At 39.3% G+C, this 14,600-nt stretch overlaps 1 protein-coding gene and 1 non-coding gene across 5 annotated transcripts in view; both read right to left on the bottom strand.

Annotated features, from left to right (window-relative positions):
* The window catches only part of SCAP (SREBF chaperone), a 99,149-nt gene that overhangs the window by 55,449 nt on the left and 29,100 nt on the right, over positions 1-14,600 (bottom strand). The window lies entirely within an intron of this gene.
* Positions 4,883-4,985, bottom strand: LOC113881076. Its single transcript, XR_003507930.1, has one exon. It is a non-coding gene; the product is annotated as a U6 spliceosomal RNA (small nuclear RNA).

The raw sequence follows: 14,600 nt of genomic DNA on the forward strand, positions 1-14,600 counted from the left end.
TGGCAAGAATACACAGAACTGTACAAAAAAGATCTTCATGACCCAGATAACCACAGTAGTATGATTACTCGCCTAGAGCCAGACATCCTGGAATGTGAAGTCAAGTGGGGCTTAGGAAGAATCACTATGAACAAAGCTAGTGGAGGTGACGGAATTCCAGTTGACATATTTCAAATCCTAAAAGATGATGCTGTGAAAGTGCTGCACTCAGTATGTCAGCAAATTTGGAAAACTCAGCAGTGGCCACAGGACTGGAAAAGGTCCGTTTTCATTCTAATCCCAAAGAAAGGCAATGCCAAAGAATGTTCAAACTACCGCACAATTGCACTCATCTCACACGCTAATAAAGTAATGCTCAAAATTTTCCAAGCCAGGCTTAACAGTACATTATCTGTGAACTTCCAGATGTTCCAGCTGGATTTAGAAAAGGCAGAGGAACCAGAGATCAAATTGCCAACATTCACTACTAGATCATGGAAAAAGCAAGAGAGTTCCAGAAAAACATCTACTTCTGCTTTATTGACTACACCAAAGCCTTTGACTGTGTGGATCACAATGAACTGTGGAAAATTCTTCAGGAGATGAGAATACCAGACCACCTTACCTGACTCCTGAGAAATCTGTATGCAGGTCAAGAAGCGACAGTTAGAACTGGACATGGAACAACAGACTGGTTCCAAATTGGGAAAGGAGTGCATCAAGGCTGTATACTGTCACCCTGCTTATTTAACTTATATGCAGAATACATCAACATCATTCGAAATGCCAGGCTGGATGAAGCACAAGCTGGAATCAAGATTTCTGGGAGAAATATCAATAACCTCAGATACAGATGGGCAGATGACACCACACTTATGGCAGAAAGTGAAGGGCCTAGAGAAACTAAAGAGCCTCTTGATGAAAGTGAAAGAGAAGAGTGAAAAAGCTGGCTTAAAACTCAACATTCAGAAAATTAATATCATGACATCCAGTGCCATCACTTCATAGTCAATAGCTGGGGAAACAATGGAAACAGTGAAGAGACTTTACTTTTGGGGGGCTCCAAAATCACTGCAGATGGTGACTGCAGCCATGAAATTAAGACACTTGTTCCTTGGAAGAAAAGCTATGACCAACCTAGACAGCATATTAAAAAACAGAGACTACTTTACTAACAAAAGTCTGTCCAGTCAATACTAGTTAAATCTTCTTTAAAGATTTGACAGAATTTACTAGTGAAGCCATCTGATCTTGGGCTTTTTCCTTCTGTGTGGGAAGTTTTTAAACTATTAACTCAATCTCTTTATCTGTCAAGTCTATTCAGATTTTCTATTTCTTCTTGAATAAATTTTGTTAGTTTGTTTCCAGAAATTTGTCCATTTCACCTAGGCTATCTTATTTATTAGCATAATATTTGCCGTTCATAGTATTATAGTCATTTTTATTACTGAAGGTTAGTGGTACTGTCCCGTCCCCACTTTCTGTAATGATTCCAGTTATTTGAGCTTCCTCTTATTCTCTGTTGATCTTTTAATAAAACAAACTCTTGCTTTTATGTACTTCACTATTTTCCTAGTTTCTCTGCATTTGTTTACACTCTAGTCTTTATTATTTTCCTCCTTCTGTTTGTTTTGGGTTTATTTTTATCTTTTCTAGCTTCTTTTTCTTCTTTCTCTAGTTTCTTAAGGTTACTGATCTGTTTTTTCTTTCTTAATACAGGCACTAACAGTTGTAAATTTCCCTCTAAACGCAACTGTAGTTGTATCCCACAGCATCTGTATTTGTGAATTTTTGTTTTGTTTTCATTCGTCTCAAAAGTATTTTCTAACTCCTCACATACTTTCTTCTTTGATCCACTAGGTATTTAGGAGTTGCTGAGATCTCCTTATATAATATATTCTAGTTATTCTAGATGTAAGTCCCTGCCAGATATATTGTTCACAAGTATTGTCTTCAAATCTGTAACCTGTCTTCTTAAAATTCTTTTCACAGACTCTATGATAGAGCCAAAGCTTTTAATTTTTGATCAAGTCTAATTTATCCTATTTTTTCCCCCTTTATGGATCATGCTTTAGGTGCCATGTATAAGAATTCTTCACCAGACTTCCTTGGTGGTGCAGTGGATAGGAATCCACCTTTCAAAGCAGGCGACACAGGTTCGATCCCTGGTCTGGAAAGATCCCACATGCTGAGAAGCAACTAAGTCGGTGGGCCACAACCACTGAGACAGCGCTCTGGAGCTTGCAAGCCGCAGTTACTGAGCCCACATGCCACAACTATTGAAGCCCACGCACCCTAGAGCCTGCACACCCCAACTACTGAAGCCTTCACTCTAGAGAGTCTGTGCTCTGCAACCAGAGAAGCCACCATAATGAGAAGCGATGAGAAGCTCATGCAAAGAGTAGCCCCTGCTCGCTGCAACTAGAGAAAGTCCATCCAAAGCAATGAAGACCCAGCACAGCCAAAACAAAATTAAAATGCTACAACAGATAAAAAATAAATTTTTTAAAAAGAATTATTCACCAAGCTTTACTTCTAAAATCATTCTCTGATGTTTTCTCCTAAAATTTTTAATTGTTGTATATTAGTGGCTCAGTGGTGTTTGACTCTCTGCGACCCCAGTTTTCTAAACTGTTCCACTGATCTGTGCGTCCGTCCCTCCCCCAACACCACTCGGTCTTGATGACTGTAGCTCTGAAGTCTTGAAATGGGTAAAGAGATTCCTCTCATTTTATTCTTCTTCAAAATTGTTTTACCTTTCCTAGTTTCTTTGCCTTTCCATATAGATATTAGAGTAATCTTGTCTATGTCTAAAAAAAAATCTTGCTAGAATTTTGATAGGAATTACAATAAACTTGCATTATCAATTTTGAGAAGAAATGATATTGCTGCTATGTTTAGTCTTCCAACCTATGAAGGAAATATCTCTATTTATTTAATCTTTGATTTTTTTTTCCCCTTGGCAGCACTGCAGCTTATGGGATCTTAGTTCCCTGACCAGAGACTGAACTCATGTCCCCTGCAACGGAAGCATAGAGTCCTAACCACTCACAGGAACTCCCTCTTTAATCATTACTGTATTACTTTAATCATTACTGTTTTTAGCATACAAGTGCTATACATGTTTTGTTAGATTTACACCCAATTTTTTTTGACTGGTTCTGTTTTCAATTTCAGTTTCCCCGTGTTAATCGCTAGTACAAAGAAATATAACTGATTTCAATATGTTGCTCTTGTATCCTGCATTTGTGCTGAACTCAATAATTAGTTCCAGTCTTTTTGTATATTCCTTGGGATTTTCTAAGTAGAATATCATGTCAACTGCATAAGAAACATCTTTCTTTCTTCCTATAATGTCCACACACACTTTTACTGCACTCCATCTCCACTCCTTCTGAGACTTTGATAACATGAAAGATAAACGTTTTGTTATTTTCCCATGGGCCCCTGAAGATCCCTTCATTTTTCTTCAGTTTATTTTAAAAATCTGTTGTTCAAATACATACGTTTTGCCCTTCTACCTTCAGGTTAACTGACTTCTTAATATATCTCTATTCTGTCACTAAGTCCACTCAATGAATTTTAAATATAGTTTCACTTATAGAACTTCCAATTTAAGTGTCTATCTTTCCATTTGTTTCAGAAATGTTCACCCTCGAGGAATAACGTGGTAGCCCAGGGGTAAAGAATCTGCCTGCCAATGCAGGAGACACAGGTTCGACCCCTGGTCCAGTAAGATCCCCAAAGCTGCGGAGCAACGAAGCCCACGTGCCGCAACTGTGGAGTCTGTGCTCTGGAGCGTGGGAGCCGCAACACTGCGACCCGTGCGCTACAGACCCTGTGCTCTCGACAAGGCAAGCCACAGCGACGAGAATCCTGTGCACCGCAACCAGCGAGCAGCCTCCACCTGCCACAACTAGAGAAAAGCCCACGCAGCAACAAAGACAAAGCACGGCCAAATAGAAACAAACTTAAAAAAAAAAAGAATGTGCACCCTCAAGTATTAGAGCCAGGTTTTAACTAATAATTACAGTTTAAATTCTTTGTGATTCCAACATCTTTGTTATGTCATGATGGCCATCTGTTGACTGTCTTTTCCCCTTAGGAGATGGTAAGATTTTCCTGATTGTTTATATGTGAGTAACTTTGAATGTTTGGATACTATGCTACGTTATTCTGGATCTTGTTCAAGTCCAATAGAAAATGGTGGGCTTTTTTCTTTTTAGTTTTTAATTGGACAATATTTGCTTTACAATATTGTGTTGGTTTCTGCCATTATCAACATGAATCAGCCAGAGGTATACATACGCCCCCTCCCTCTTGAACCTCCTCCCACCTCCCACCCCAACCCACCCCTCCAGGTTGTCACGGAGTCCCTGATTTGAGCTCCCTACCTCATACAGCAAATTTCCACTAGCTAACTATTTTACATACTGCAATGTATATGCTTCCATCCTGCTCTCGCAATTCGTCCCAGCCTCTCCTTCCCCCACTGGGCCCACGAAAGTCTGTTCTCTATGTCTGTGTAGCCACTGCTGCCCTGCAAATAGGTTCATCAGTACCATCTTCCTAGACTCCATACATAGGCACTGATGTACGGTATTTGTCCTCTCTCTGACCCATCTCACTATGTATAACAGGTTTCAGGTGCATCCACTTGATTAAGACTGACTCAAATGCGTTCTTTTTTATGGCTGAGTAACATTCCATTGCACACAAGTACCACAACTTCTTTATTCACTCATCTGTCAGTGGACATCTAGGTGCTTCTAGCTATTGTAAACAGTGCTGCAGCAATCACTGGGGTTCATGCGTCTCTTTCAATTATGGATTTCTCAGGGTATATGCCCAGGAGTGGGATTGTCGGGTCATATGGTAGTTCTATTCCTAGTTTTTTAAGGAAAAAAATAGCAAACACTTCAGGAACTTGCGTGTCATCCTTGCACAGGGGCCATGCTAATCTTCTCTGTATTGTTCCAATTTCAATATATGTGCTGCTGAAGCAAATGCACATTTTTGTTTTAGCAGCAATCTCCCTGATTAGGTCCAATCCACAAATTCCTTTCCACTCTCCCTGGGCTGTGCTTCCAACATCAGATCATTTCAAAGCCCCTGTGGTACCGTTCTGACTTGTCTCAAGCATACTGTGCAGATTCCGGCACATGACTTGGGCAGCAGTCTAGCCTCTGGTGTGCTGTTTAGGATCAAATGCACAGATAATATTTAGGAGAACCCAGGAGTTCATACACAGTATTACGGGTTCACTTTGTTGAGCTCCTTCCTCTTTCCAGGGCTTCCCTGACAGCTCAGCTGGTAAAGAATCGCCTGCAATGCAGAAGACCCCGGTTCGCTTCCTGGGTCCGGAAGATCCTCTGGAGAAGGGATACGTTACCCACTCCATTATTCTTGGGCTTCCCCTGTGGCTCAGCTGGTAAAGAATCTGCCTGCAATGAGGGAGACCTGGGTTCGATTCCTGGGTTGGGAAGATCCCCTGGAAAAGGGAAAGGCTACCCACTCCAGTCCAACGGGTCGCAAAGAGTCGGACATGACTGAGCGACTTTCACATTCCTCTTTACAACCTTTCCAAGACATTCCAGCTCCCAGAGGACCTTTTGCGGGTCTACTGGCAAGAAAGGAAAGAATTTCATTTCTTTCTACTGCTGAGCACCTCCCACAACTGTGACTGCTTCCCGGGTCAAGTAGTAAGGATCAAGAACAAAATCAGCAAATTTCTTCATGCTCTTGAGACCACAATCCCTGTAAATAGAAGGATTCCTCTCCCTGCTGGCCGCCAATGTCACTATTGCCTTCACCACCACAAAATTTCATGGGGGACAAGAGCAGGAGAAAATGGAGGGGAGAAAAACAAATAAACAAGACACAAGCTTTTCTTCCTGCATCCCTACCCTCTAATCTCTTAAGAAGTCCCTTTCTCACTCCTCAGACTAGAAAGACAGGCTTCTCTTGAACTTCTGTCCAAACCTAGTGTCCAGTTCCAGGTTCTGGGTTACCTTTGAGTCCATGCTAGAAGATACTCTATGGAGAGAAAAAACAAAAACAGTTTCCTTTCCAATCGCTGGCCCATGCCATCGGCCCTAGTCATTTAATTGTATTTAGCCAGGACTTCCCAGGTGACGCCAGTGGTAAAGAACCTGCCTGCCAATGCAGGAGATGTAAGAGATACATAGAGAATGGGCTCCCCTGGTAGCTCAGCAGGTAAAGAATTTGCCTGCAACACAGGAGACCCTGGTTCAATTCCTGGGTCGGGAAGTTTGCTTGGAGAAGGGACAGGCGGCTACCCACTCTAGTTTTTTGGGCTTCTCTGGTGGCTCAGATGGTAAAGAGTCCGTCTATAACGCGGGAGACCTGATTTTGATCCCTGGTTTGATCCTGCTGGGAAGATCCCCTGCAGGAGGGCACAGCAACCCACTCCAGTATTCTTGCTTGGAGAATCTCACAGACAGAGGAGCTTGATGGGCTACAGTCCATAGGGTCGCACAGTTTCGGACACAGTGAAGCTACTTAGCACACATGCAGCCAGAGGCCCAGGGTACTGTGTGCTTACTACATGCTGAGCAAAATCAGGACCCTAACATTTTCACTTGTTTGTTTTAAGGCCATGTCATGCAGACTTAATTCCCAACCAGGGATCGAACCCGTGCACCCTCCATGGGTGGCATGGAGTGTTAACCACTGAACTGCCAGGAAAATTCCAGAAGCCTTACATTTTTAACATAAACATCTTAAATTTTCAGGTTCTTTGCCATTAATGAAACTTTCCATACTATGGTCCTTGGCATCATTTTGTCAATCATATCGTTATTCCATTGTGAGAAGCATGGCCTTTCTGTGTTCAGCAACTTTTCTAAAGAGAACATGTACGTTTCCAATCAGAAAAAAAATTAAGTAAAGGATATAGGCAAAAGACGCACAACAGGACTTCCCTGGTGGTCCAGTGGTCAGAAGACTCTGCACGTCCAATGCAGGGTCATGGGTTCTATCCCTGGCTGGGGAAGTTCCACATGCCACGTGGTCAAAAAAAAAACCACAACAAGAGAATGGAAAGAAACGTTGGTAACAGTGGTTGTTTTTCTCCATGTGATATTCTTACATGCAGAGGCAGTTTAAGTCAACTTTCTGTACTTGTAACCTTTTTATAATGACTATTGAGTCAACATTAAGTAAACTTTTAAAGTTTAGCATAAAATATTACAAAAAAGCACACAGATTATAAGCACACAGCTCCATGAAAGTAAACACAGCCATTTGATCTAAATATCACTCGATCAAGAATGAGAGTATCACCCCCAAGTGACCTTTTATGAGTTGCAATGGCAATTACTTTTCAATTACAGAAGTGGTATACATGGATTCCTATCAAAAGTACCAGAAGGCAGTTCCGATTTTACTTATTTTAATGCTTATTATCTTCACAGATCGTCAAGATATGTAATATTCACTTTTTCAACTCTTACAAAATCTTCCATATGTTTTCTACAGGTTGATTCTAAAACTTAATAACCATTAAAAAAGCATTTGGAGTAGCTGCTAATGACATTTTCATTTACTGAGAAATCCCTAGCAGGTCTGATAGGAGTTGTATCTCTCCTCAAGCCCGGAAGAGATGATGGCTTCAAGTGCAAAGACAGCAATATGAGACTTCACGGAATACGAAAACTCCATGAAACATGACACCAAAGGAACACAGCAATTCTTCAATTACTGACCCCAAAGAAATGGAGATCTGCAATGTACCCAACAGAAAATTCAAAATATTTGTTTTAAAGATATCCTTAATGAGCTGCAAGAAAACAGACAATTCAATGAAGTCAGAAAAATAATACACGAACAAAAGTGTTGGTCACTCAGTTGTGTCCGACTCTTTGTGACCCCAAGGACTGTAGCCCACCAGGCTCCTCTGTCCGTGAGATTTCCCAGGCAAGAATACTGGAGTGGGTTGCCATTTTCTTCTCCAGGGGATCCTCCTGACCCAGGGACAGAACCCAGGTCTATTGCATTGCAGGTGAGATCTTTACCATCTGAGCCACCAAGGAAGTCACATGAACAAAAGGAAAAATTTAACAGAGAGACATAGATCATAAAAAGAACCAAACACAAATCATGGTGCTGAAAACTAAAATGAATGAAATGAAAATGCACTGCTGCTGCTGCTGCTAAGTCGCTTCAGTCGTGTCCGACTCTTAGCGACCCCATGGACTGCAGCCCACCAGGCCCCTCCGTCCATGGGATTTTCCAGGCAAGAGTACTGGAGTGGGGTGCCATTGCCTTCTCCATGAAAATGCACTAGGAAGTATTAATAACAGACTTAATCAAGAAGAAGAAAAAAAATCCATGAAGTCAATGACAGGTCATTTGAAATTATCCAGGTTAAGGTGAATGAAGAGAAAATATGAAAAAGTGAAGAAAGCCTTCACAAATTATGGGGTATGAAGAGAAACAACCTAAGCATTATTGGAGTCCCCAAAGGAAGAGAGAGGGAGAAAGGGGCAGAAAACTTATTTAAAGAAATAATAGATGAGATCTTCCCAATCTGTGAAGAGATTTAGACATCCAAGTTTTTATAGGTCCCCCAAAAGATCTCGAGACACACCATAATGAAATCACCTAAAATCAAAGACAAAGAGAATTTTAAAAGCAACTAGAGAAAAAAATTGCTCACATACAAGGAAACTCCCATAAGGCTACCAGTGGATTCCTCACATATTGCAGGCCAAGAGAGAATGAAATGATTTATTCAAAATGCTGCAAAAAAAAAAGGAAAGAAATCTGCCAACTTATATCCAGAAAAGCTGAAAACTCTAATTTGAAAAGACAGATGTACCCTAATGTTCTCAGCAGTACTATGTACAACAGATAAGTACCCCTCAAAAGATGAATGGATAAAGAATATGTGTTCTTTATGTGATACACACATACCCACGCACATGCATACAATGGAATATTTCTCAGCCATTAAAAAAAGAAAGAAATCCTGCCATTTGCAGCAACATGGATGGACCTGGAGTACATCACACCAAGTGAAGACAAAGACAAGTATTATATCATACCACTTAAATGTGAAGTCTAAAAAATAATACAAACCATCTTATTAACAAAACAAAAACAGGATCACAAAGCAGGTCTTGGTAAATTTAAGAAAGTTGAAATTATATCAAGCATCTTTTCCAACCACAACGCTATGAGATTAGAAATAAACTACAAGAAAAAAAAACTATAAAAAACACAAACACATAGAAGACAACACGCTGCTACACAAGCAGTGGGCACGGAAGAGCTCAAAGAGGACTCAGAAGACACCTAGTGATGAAGGAGAACAAAAGCACGCGGTCCCAAACCTACAGGGTACGGGCAGAGCAAATCCGAGAGAGCGTTTCACAGCAACACAACCATATTTCAGGAAAAAATAATCTCAAATAAACAATCTAAACTTACACCAAAAGCAACTAGAGAAAGAGCAAAACCTAAAGTTAGTAGAAGGAAAGAAATCATAAAGGTCAGAGCAGAAATAAATGATATAAAGCAACGATATCCCAATAAAAATTAATAAAATAAAGATATAGATGAAGAAAACAATACGAAAGGTCAATGAAACTAAAAGCTGATTCTTTGAAAAGATAACAAAACTGATAAACCTTTAGACAGACTCTTCAAGAAAAAAGGGAAATGACTCAAATCGAAATCAGAAATGAAAAGGAAGTTACAACTGACAGCACAGAAATACAAAGAATCATAAGAGACAATTACATTTTTGAAAAATATAAATGTCCAGGTATTGTTTCTTTCCTCCAAAGCTCCAGAAATGTTTCTGATGAGCAGCCGTGCTTAAAAACAACTGGACTATATGACGATCTTTCACTTTTATCTAGTTTGTTCCACTTTTTCTATTTCATATTCAGGACTTCCATTTCCTTTATGTTTTCTAATTTCTCCATCCCTTCTCTTTTTTTACGTTCTTTCTCAAGCCTTTATCAAGTGTAGTATATACACACACATATATAGCACGCATAATATATATTTTAGAAAACTAATGAATTTTTGTCTAACTAAAAAATTTATGACATTTTTATTCCACTTGTTTGACCCAGTATGAATAGAATGCTAGATTTCTAATTTAAAAAAATAGATATGCAACAAGAAACAAAAGTTCACCATATAGCACTGGGAACTGTAGTTAATATCTTTAATAACCTATAATGGAAAATAATCTGAAAAATAATATATGAATATATGTGTAACTGAATCACTTTGCTGTGTACCTAAAACACTGTAAGGCAACTATACTTTCATAATATATATATTTTAAAAACAGACTATTATAGCAACCGTACACCAATGAAAAGGACAACTTGGAAGAAATGGAGAAATTCTTAGGTACAATTTCCTAAGACTGAAATAGGAAGAAACAGAAAATATGAACAGACCAATCACAAGTACTGAAATTAAAACCGTGATTAAAACACTCCCAACAGGACTTCCCTGGTGGTCCAGTGGTTAAGAATTTGCCAGTCAATGCGGGGACACAGGTTCCGTCCCTGGTCCAGGAAGACTGCACATGCTGTGGGGCAACCAAGCCTGTGCTCCACAGCTACTGAGTCCACACGCCTGAGAGCCTGTGCTCTGCAACAAGAGAAGCCACCGCAATGTAACACAACGAGAAGCCCACTCACCACAACTAGAAAGGAGCCCTCGCGCTCTACAACTAGAGAAACCCCACGTGCAGCAACAAAGACCCAGTGCAGTCAGAAAAAAGAATAATGGCTACCATTTTTTTTTTAATTAATATTAAAAAAAAGAGAGAAAGAAAAAGAAACGTGTCTACCTTGAAAAAAAAAAAACAAACCTCTCAACAAACAAAAGTCCAGAACCAGATGGCTACACAGGCGAATTCTGTCAAACATTTAGAGAAGAGCTAACACTTATCTTTCTGAAACTGTTGCAAAAAACTGCAGAGGAAGGAAATCTCCCAAACTCATTCTGTGAGGCCAACCATCACCCTGATACCAAAACCAGACAAACATACCACACACACACACACAGAATAACAGGCCAAGATCACTAAAGAACAGACACAGAAATCCCCAGCAAAATTCTAGCAGCCCAAATCCAACAATACATTAAAAAGATCATACATCATGATCAAGTGGAATTTATCCCAGGTATGCAAGGGTTTTTCAATATCCATAAATCAGTGTGATACACCACATCAACAAATTGAAGACTAAAAACTATACGATCATCTCAATAGATGTAAAGAAAACTTTTGACAAAATACAACATCCATTTACAATAAAAACTCCCCAGAAAACAGGCACAGAGGGAACCTACCTCAACATAATAAAGTCCACTTATGACAAACCTACAGCTAACATCATACTAAATGGTGAAGCGCTGAAAGCATTTCCTCTAAGATCAGGAACAAGACAAGAATACCCACTCTCGTCACTTTTATTCAACAGAGTTTTTGGAAGTCCTAGCCATGGCAATCAGAAAAGACAAAAGAAATAAAAGGTATCCAAATTGGAAAAGGGAAAGAACCAGTTAAAGTGTCACTATTTCAGATGACATGATACTGTACACAGGAAATTCTAACAGCACTACTAAAGCTCATTAATGAATTTGGCAAAGTTACAGGTTACAAAATTAAAACACAGAAGTCTGTTGAATTTCTATACACTAACAATGAAAGATCAGAAAGAGAAGTTCAAGAAACAACTCCATTTACCAGCATATCAAAAAGAATAAAATACTGTACCTAGGAATAAGGAGACAAAAGACCTGTGCTCTGAAAATTATGACACTGATGAAAGAAACTAGAGATGACACAAACAGAGGGAAAGATACATCATGTTCTTGGATTGGAATAATCGATACTGTTAAAATGACATACTACCAAAGGCAATCTGTAGATTCAGTGCAATCCCTATCAAATTACCAATGGCACTGTTAATAGAACTAGAACAAAATATCTTAAAATTTGTGTGGAGACACAAAATATCCCACATAGCCAAAGCAATCTTGACAAAGAAAAATGGAGCTGGAGGAAAAGGCCCCCTTTCTTCAGACCACACTACAAAGTTATAATTATCCAAACAATATGGTATGGGCACAAAAACAAAGACGGATCAAAGGAAGAGGACAGAAAGCCCAGAAATAAACCCATGGACCCATGGCCAGTTAATCTAGACAAAGGAGGCAAGACTACACAATGGAGGAGAGACAGTCCACACAGTGCTTGGAAAACTGGACAACTCACATGCAAAAAGATAAAATTAAAACATTAACACTATACATACACACAAAAAATTCAAAATGGATAAAAGATCTAAACATGATGCTGAAAATCATAAAACTCAGAGAAAAACACAGGCAGAATACTCTCACGACAGAAATCTCAGCAATATCTTTTTGATCTGTCTCCCAGAGTAATGGAAATAAAAACAAATATAAACAAATGAGACCTAATTAGGCTCAAATTTTGCACAGCAAAGGAAACCATAAACAAAATGAAAAACAACTCACATACTGGGAGAAAATATTTGCCAGTGATGTGACCAACAAGGGATTAGTATCCAAAATTTACAAACAGCTCATGTGGCTTAGTATCATCAAAAGAAACAACCCAATCAAAAAATAAGCAGAAGACCTAAACAAACATTTCTCCAGAGAAGACTTACAGAGGGCCAAGAGGCACATGAAGAGATGTTCAACATCGCTAATTACAGAAATGCAAATCAAAACTAAAATGGATATCACTTCACACCAGTCAAAATGGCTATCATCAAAATCCACAAACAATAAATGCTGGAGATGGGGTGTAGAGAAGGGAACCCTCCTACACTGTTAGTGGGAATACAAAATGAAGCAGCCACTATGGAAAAAAGAAGTATGGAGATTCCTAAAGAAAATACAAATAGAACTACCATAAGATCCTGCAATCCCACTCCTGGGCATGTATCCAGGGAAAACCTGGTCTGAAAAGATACATGCACTCCCCATGTTCTTTTCAGTACTGTTTACAATAGCCAAGACATGGAAGCAACCTAAATGTTCACCAAAAGAAGAATGGATAAAGAAGATATGGTACATATTTACAATGGAGTATCACTCAGCCATTAAAAAGGATGAAATAATGCCATTTGCAGCAACAAGGATGGACCTAGAGAGTGTCACACTAAGTGAAGTAAGTCAGAGTAAGAGAAATATGGTATGATGTCATTTATATGCAGAGTCTTTGAAACATTATACAAGTGAACATATTTACAAGACAGAAATAGACTCACAGGCTTAGAGAACAAACTTATGGTTACCAGAGAGGACAGGCTGTGGGAGGGACAGTTAGGGAGTTTGGGACTGACATGTACACATTGTTATACTGAAAAAGGATAACCAACAAGGACCTACTGTATAGCAAAGGGAACTCTGCTCAATACTATGAAACAACCTAAATGGGAAAACAATGAAAAAGAACAGATACCTAAAAAACATTGAATCATTTTGCTGTACACCTGCAACTAACACCACATTGTAAATCAACCATATTTCAATAAAACAAAACAAAGCAAAAAAATCTGCCAACCAAGAATACTTTACCTGGCAAACCTACCCTTCAGAAATGAAGGAGAGATAAAGACTCTTCCACACAGGAAACTTCTTGGTGGTCCTGTGGTTAAAAATCCACCTGCCAATGCAGGGGACATGGGATCGATCCTTCGTCCAGAATCTAAGATCCCACATCCACAGGGCGACTAAGCCCACGGCCACAACTACTGGAGCCATGTGCCCTGGAGCCCAGGCTCTGCAACAAGAGAAGCCACGGCAACGAGACCCCAGCACAGCTAGTGCCGCACCCCACTGGCCACAACCAGGGGGCTTGCTCATAGCAAAGAGTCCAGTGCAGCAAAAAAGAAATATATAAATTAAAAAAAAAAAAGATTTTCCCAGTCAGACAAGTGTGTAAAGCATTCATCATCACTACATCTGCCTTACAAGAAATACTAAAAGGAGTTCTTCCAGCTGAAATGAGAGGACATTACTAACAGGAAAACATAAGGAAATATAAAACACACTGGTAAAGGCAAGTATACAATCAAATTCAAAATACAGTTGGCCCTCCCTATTCAAGAATTCCACATTCACAGACTGAAAGAAACTGAATGAAAATATTTGAGGAAAAAAAGTCTCAGAAAGTTCCAAAAAGTAAACCTTGAATATGCACTACTCCAGCTACAATTTACATAGCATTTACAACTACGTACATGATATTTACACTGCATTAGGTATTATAAGAAATCTACAAATGACTTACAGGTTATAGGTAAGCACTACTCCATTTTATCCAAGGGACTTAGGCATCCATGGATTCTGGGTATACACAAGGGATGAGGGGGTGTCATGGAACCAATCTCCTACATACTGAGGATGACTTTAGTACTGTATTATGCTGGTATGTTATCTCTTAACTCTAGTATAAAGGATAAAGCACAGAAGTATTAAAAGTCACTATAGCTACAATAATTTCTACATGAATATACAATATAAAAAGATGTAAAGTGTGATATCAAAAACATAAAGTGGAAGAAGAGAGAAAAGCACGGAATTTT

The sequence above is a fragment of the Bos indicus x Bos taurus genome, chromosome 22 (assembly GCF_003369695.1).
Source record: "Bos indicus x Bos taurus breed Angus x Brahman F1 hybrid chromosome 22, Bos_hybrid_MaternalHap_v2.0, whole genome shotgun sequence".
Lineage (NCBI taxonomy): Eukaryota > Metazoa > Chordata > Mammalia > Artiodactyla > Bovidae > Bos > Bos indicus x Bos taurus.